Raw genomic sequence first — 7,486 nt, 5'->3', positions numbered from 1 at the left:
TAGCCCCTCATGTTGTCCATCCCCCTATAGCCCCCTCATGTTGTCCATCCCCCTAATAGCCTCCCTCATGTTGTCCATCCCTCCTATAGCCCCAAGTGCTGTCCATCCCCGCTATAGCCCCCCTCATGCTGGCCATCACCCCTGTAGCCCCAGTGATGTCCACCCCCCCCCTATAGCCCCCCTCATGCTGTCCATCCCCCCTATAGCCCCCCTCATGCTGTCCACCCCCCTATAGCCCCCCTCATGCTGTTCATCCCCCCGTAGCCCCCCCATGCTGTCCATCCCCCCGTAGCCCCCCATGCTGTCCATCCCCCCCGTAGCCCCCCTCATGCTTTCCATCCCCCCCGTAGCCCCCCTCATGCTGTCCATCCCCCCCGTAGCCCCCCTCATGCTGTCCATCCCCCCTGTAGCCCCCCTCATGCTGTCCATCCCCCCCCGTAGCCCCCCTCATGCTGTCCATCCCCCTATAGCCCCCCTCATGCTGTCCATCCCCATATTGCCCCCATATATTGTCTACCACCCCCCTATAGCCCCCCATATATTGTCCACCACCCCCCTATAGCCCCCCATATATTGTCCACCACCCCCCTATAGCCCCCCTCATGCTGTCCATCCCCCTATAGCCCCCCATATATTGTCCATCCCCCCCTATAGCAACCCTCATGCTGGCCATCCCCCTATAGCCCCCCATATATTGTCCATCCCCCCCTATAGCAACCCTCATGCTGTCCATCCCCCTGTAGCCCCCCATATATTGTCCATACCCCCCCTATAGCCCCCCATATATTGTCCACCCCCCCTATAGCCCCCCTCATGCTGTCCATCCCCCTATAGCCCCCCATATATTGTCCATCCCCCCCTATAGCAACCCTCATGCTGGCCATCCCCCTTATAGCCCCCAGTGATGTCCCCCTATGATAAAAGGAAAACAAAACAAAACCCAACTCACCTGTCACCACGCTCCCCCGTCGGTCGCGGGCCTCTTCTCTCTTCTGTTCCCGGACAGATGAGCAGCTCCTGGTCCCGGGCAGCTCTGTCACCACTGAGTTCCGTGTGCGCCGCAGCGGCTGGGACTTCCGGTATGCGCTGCGTGTACTGGAAGTCCCAGCTGCCGCACCGCACACAGAGCTCAGTTGTGACGGAGCTGCCCGGGACCAGGAGCTGCGCATCTGTCAGGGGTGGCGGAGGCACGCTTGTGACTGCAAGCAAGAAGCTGCTTGCGGTCACAAGAGTGATTGACAGCGCGGGAAGCCTATGGCTTCTTGCGCTGTCAATCGAAAGACTGACACATTTAACTGGAAGCGATCGCTGCAATCGCTTCCAGTTAAAAGGGTGAGGAGCGGCAGTCGGCGGCTGAGTGGGCCCCCCAGGAGCAGGGCTTACTGGGTGGAGACCACATTGATGTGGTCTCCATTCCTTGTGTCCCCTGACTGGGGGGCGGGGCCTACTCCTGCTCGGGGCCCACCGGGGAAATCCCCGGTCCCCCGGTGGCCCAGTCCGACACTGCTTATAGTATAAGACCAATATAGTTCACACTGTGTAAATGTATGGTGTTTTGGGTAAGTGTAAGCTGCTTTGTGTACTGTGTAATGATTACACACATAGAACCTTACATTTACACAATATTGTGTCTACGGTGTGCGTACTGTTACTTTATTAACCTTTTTTACAGGCTGTCTCTCAGGCTCTCCACCTCGGCTTCTGTCATCCGGCACTTGCTGCGTCCGCCCACTGAAGACATCAGCAAGCGCCGGACACACGTGTGGAGCATTCCCCTCACTCCCCCCATCCCTAACCCCCGTAGGATGATGCAATTATGTTTGCGCATGTGCGCAGGCATTCTGTTTGGAATGAACATCCATAACCCCGTGCGTTCCAGCTGAATAGCGCTGCTGCTGCAGACGGTAGCACAAATTCTCAGTGGCTAAAGCCATCAGAAATATGTATTTTCCAATGGCTTTAGGCGACCCCTGTGTTTTGGTTGTTCGACCCATGCTGGGGTTACGACCCACAGGTTGAGAACCGCAGGTCTAAATCATCTCTAGTTCTGATGAATGAATAATGTGAAACGTTTGCTTAAATCATGCTTTCCAATACACCTGTCACCCAAAAAACACACAGTAGGGTTATACTGTAGGTTGAACTTGATGGAGTCTTGTCTTTTTATAAACCTTATTAATTATGTAACTAGGTAAAAGTGGACTCTTTAATGTCTTTGGCATGTTTCTGTCGCGTGTTTTTTAAATAGCAGGAACACTTTAAGGCCATATTTGCACAAGATGCAAAAAAAAGGGGCCATGGAGCCTCAGTTGCGAGTCTCAAAACACAGGAATAGCCAGATATCCCTAGCCTGTTGCTAAAGGGTGCCTCCAGATGGGAAGATCACCAAATCACCCTGATACATAGCCCCTTAAGTCCCACTCGGTTGCGAGTATTGAAACATAAATAGAGAAACACCAGGGTGGCCCCTTTAGTGTCAAACTCTAACTCTGTTGTGAGTATTGCAACATGACAAGCGTTTACCAAGGCCAGGCATCCATCCACAGACAGATGTTTCAGGGTATTTGCCCCTCATCAATGTGGAGCAGAATTCTGGCTAGTGGGGGCAATAAAAAATAGACCAACAAAACACAGCAATCACTGAGCTCAGGAAGATCAGCGGAAAAAAACGAAGTACTCACTCAAGAGTCTCCACTGATACATTGCCCTATATAAACTTAAATATGTAAAAAAAGGGGTCTGAGGAGCCTCTATTTTGAGTCTAAAACACAGTAATAGCAAGATATTCCTAGCCTGTTGCCAAGGGGTACCTCCAGATGGGGAGATCACCAAACCACCCTGAGCTCAGTGATTGCTGTGTTTTGTTGGTCTATTTTTCATTGCCCCCTCTAGCCAGAATCCTGCTCCACACTGACGAGGGGCAAATACCCTGAAACAGCTGTCCTGTGGATGGATGTCTAGCCTTGGTAAACCATTGTCATGTTGCAATACTCACAACAGAGTTAGATTTTGACACAAAAAGGGCCACCCTGGTGTTTCCCTATTTATGTAGGAGACCTGGTTTTGCATTGTGGCCCTAGACCTTAATATTACATTCTAGCTCCTTTTAAATATGTTGCTTAGAGGGTTGTTTGACCTAGACTACACCTTGATTACATTTTATAGTATAGTACACCGTGTATAGTATAGTAAGACGTGATCACTACTGGAGATCTCTCAAAGAGTGTGTTCACACGGATTTAAATGACAAGTATATTTCACCTATGGAGCACAGTCACTTTATGTTACCTACAGGCTTGTTATCAGCAAATAGAGACAGATCCCAATACAAGAGTCAAAAATACAAAGGTGATCCGGGAGGTTTAGGTGAGGACAGGTGATAGACTATGGGGGTCAGAGCTCAAAGGAATCCCAAGTTGGTAAACAAATGCCCATTGACTAAAGAGACAGAGGCCGAGAGATAAGGGAGGGAACCAGGGGGCGTCGTAAAGTGAATTTTTCATATCCTGTTTCATTCTACACTTAGTAACATGTGATTGTCACATAGGTTCCCTTCTCCAAAGCTGTCTGAGGTCACTGCCAGAACACTGAATTCCCGGGGTTGGCTTGTTTGCAGTGGCTCTAACAACAGGAATAGCATAGAAAGTCTGTTATGTAACATTCCCTGATATACATTGACATACACAGTCTGCGAGCTTCACATGCCTATTTCATTTACACAGAACAATTGGAAAGCTGTTTGCATTCCTTCACTATATCAGTATTAAACCACACCACATTACATTTCAACACCGCAGCTCGACAGGCAGTACTTTTCTTATTCTACTTCTTGTCTGTGTTTTTGGAAGCTGGAAGGGATTGATAGGAATTTTGCATTACAAAAAGGACAAAGCTATATATGTATACTCATATTGCTTCACACTCATCGCCTAGCTGAGAATGCTGATGTAGCTTTCTATTGGTGTGTTTACACAGAGAGATTTATCTGACAGATTTTTGAAGCCAAAGCCAGGAACAGACTATAAACAGAGAACAGGTCATAAAGGAAAGACTGGAATCTATCCTCTTTTCAAATCCATTCCTGGCTTTGGCTTTTTAAAATCTGTCCAATAAATCTGTCTGTGTAAACACACCGTTAGTGTAAGATATTCGGCAAATTGATTGATTGATTGATTGATTGATTGATCGTCGCTTCACTGGGTAGACGTGGCACTGCCTTTAGAGGGTTGGCTCAGTAAGAAACAGCTGCCTTTATGTGACGTCATACAGGTAATATTCAGTTCCATGAGAGTGGCATAGCTTTATAAGCAGCAAGCTCCCTCTATTGGTGGCTGGAGACAGGCAGAATTTTATCACTGAACTCTATGGGGGAGATTTATCAAACATGGTGTAAAGTGAAACTGGCTCAGTTGCCCCTAGCAACCAATCAGATTCCACCTTTCATCTTCCAAAGAGTCTGTGAGGAGTGAAAGGTTGAATCTGATTGGTTGCTAGGAGCCAGTTTCACTTTACACCATGTTTGATAAATCTCCTCCTATAAGTCTATGAGAACAGTGTTGAACTGGGGTATTGGGGCCCTCCAGAGGAAATGATTCTGGGAGCCCACCAATGAAGAACCAGTGAGAAGCGAGATGTCAGTCAGTGTAAGTGCAGGTTCTAAAGCTGGGGGCCCACCGGGAGATTATCCGGTCCTCTAGTGGGCCACTAGATGAGAGAGGTTGTTATAGGTAGAAAAGATGCCTAAAAGAGAAGTCCCATGAAAAAGGCAGGCAAGCAGGCAGGGGGGTACCAGAACATATATATGCATCTCTGTGCCTTCTTTATGCCACTCCCAGGTGTCGCTAATGGCCACCGGATGTCATTTTCAGCTGGAATCTGGGTCAGGCTCTTCCAGCTGCAATGTCAAAGCGCGGCTGATTAGTTGCCCGCTCAGCCAATCAGTGACTAGGGCGGTGGCAATCGATCACCCTTGTTCATGATGTTGCATCTGGAAGAGCTGTAGGCGTCTGGCTGCTGTCAACGGGACTCAGGAGCGGCACTACAGGGCACAGGAATAGGTAAGTATAGTTTGTTTAGTATGTCCCACCCTGCCTGCCTTCCTTTTTTTTTTTTTTTTTTTTTGTTATTGCGTGGGACTTTCTCCTTTAAATCATATTTCGGTAAAATGAATGTTACAAAAAAAAAAAAGCTGCACTAAATGCAATGAAGTGTTATTCAGCACACTTTATTTAAGAGGACCTGTCACCCCCCCGTGCCAGGGTGACAGGCTCCCGACCCCCAATTAGATCCCCTTATACTGACCTCATCCCGCCGAGTCCCGCTCCCGGAGCCGGTCCCGGGAAGGAGATATCCGGGTCAGAAGCTGGCGTGCGCGCTGTGGAGATAGGTCCGGCGTCCATAGAGAATGAATGGAGCCGGACTCATCTCTGCTGCGCGTGCACGGCTCCATTCATTCTCTATGGACGCCGGACGCTTCTGACAAGGATATCTCCGTCCCTGGACCGGCTCTGGGACTCGGCAGGATGAGGTCAGTTTAGGGGGATCTAGCTGGGGGTCGGGAGCCTGTCACCCCAGCACGGGGGGTGACAGGTCTCCTTTAAGTGAATAGCAAAAAACAGTTAATCTATATATATGATGTAAATACAAATGTGGAATTTGCTTTCTTTTTGCATTTAACCCCATTAAATTGTCACCGCCGCTTATAAAAAAAAAAAAATGTTTAATGTGTCCTAGAGCAGCGGTCCCATTTTTTTTTTTTACACCAGAAACAAGAAATACAACACATATAGTAGTTAAGCACCTTTGTGTCACCACATAGTAGTTAGGCCCATTTGTACCCCCAATATAGTAGTTAGTCCCCCTCATATAGTAGGCCTCATATAGTAGTTCGGTCTCTCCTGTGGGAGAAGGGAAGAGAAACCTGTAACCCTCCTGTTGTGGCAAAACATCATGCCTGAGAATTGTAGTTTTTCAACAGCTAGAAGGCCGAAGGAAGCTATCAGTTCAAAAATTCTCATTTCTTCTTTCTGCAGTGGCACTGGGAAAAAAAAGATCCTGCAGAAAAGAACAAAACATTCAGTATGATAAGGAGATGAACACTGCTGTCTTTTTTTCTTACTGCATTTCTGCAGTGTGCAATGAATAAAAAACTTCCCTAAATACTGTGGGATACTAAACAGTATCGGTAATGGTCATGAGTACATGGGACACATTTACAAACATGGTATAAAGTTCCGTCTGTTTTCATTCCTCTCCTCCTGGTCACCTCCTATGTTTGGAGAAGGGCAACTACAGGTCTGCTATTTCCTCACATATAACTTTGCTTCCTGCTTTTCATGATTACAGGAGGCACACAGCGAGGCAAGATTGGGTGTAAGATTTTATTTCTTCGGTGGGCTGGGATGGGGAAGCTACAGTGAATGAATGACAAATAAAATCCCAACTGTGTTTAACTACTTTCTAACTTGTAGAAAGTCTGACTCAATAAATAAGAGATATGTCCTCACCCTGTCATATGAGCCCATCTGCTTTCTGACACGTCTATAACAAAAGTCATGAAACTATGATAGATCCAAATGGTGATATTCACCTATAGGTCCCACTAACTTTAATGGTCTGTTGGTATCTGATCAGGTTTCATTGTTTCTGACAGCAAAAAAAAAGAAGAAAGTCTTGTCCTATTCTTGCATGCGAGTGTGAACAGTGCACTAGAAATTTGTGACTTTTACGATAAGGGATATTAGGTTTAAAAAAGATTTTTTGAGTTCCTATCGAAGAAAGTCATTATTACCCTGTATGGGATTCATACACTGTGATGAAACATTAGTGCTGGTGCTGGGGTGGATCATTTTACCTGTATGAGTGGTGTCCCACCACGGATGTTGCTTGTTCTTACACCTCTTGCAAAAGCCTGGTGAGGTATTACTTAAGTTTGCCACTAGATGTTGATAGTATATGTACTGTATGCCTAAGTATTGCACAGCTGTGGTGTCTAAAGGGTTATTGTCTCTGTGATTTGTGGACTACTGAGAGCTCTTTCTCTTTCTACCTATCTCTATCCTTCTCTTTTCCTTGCAATCTATTCTCACCCACTCACAGCACACATTACTAATGCTGTAGGAAGTTGTCACATGGGCAGAGAAAGTGTAGCCACACCTTAGTGAGTCTTACTTTGGATTCCGTAGAGGACAGACGCACACAAGAAAGCACACAAGAACTGATCTGGATAGAGCAAAGTTTTTAGAAGTCTACATACTCTCAGCGCAAGTGTCACCAGGAAATCTTGGCCACTCTGCTCATCCCAGGTAACGAGGTCTGGGGATTGTGTCACCCTCTAGGACAGGTCGCCCAACACTGGTGAGCAATAGGTTGTGCAAAGACCAAAAAGTCAAAACACGGGCACAAGTATTCTCTCTACTCTCAAGTATTCTACTTCTCAAGTTCCGACAGAGCACAGTACTGCTTTGGGTTGGGACTCTCTCAACAT

The sequence above is a fragment of the Dendropsophus ebraccatus genome, chromosome 5, assembly GCF_027789765.1.
Source record: "Dendropsophus ebraccatus isolate aDenEbr1 chromosome 5, aDenEbr1.pat, whole genome shotgun sequence".
Taxonomy (NCBI): domain Eukaryota; kingdom Metazoa; phylum Chordata; class Amphibia; order Anura; family Hylidae; genus Dendropsophus; species Dendropsophus ebraccatus.
This window is presented reverse-complemented; position numbering follows the sequence as displayed.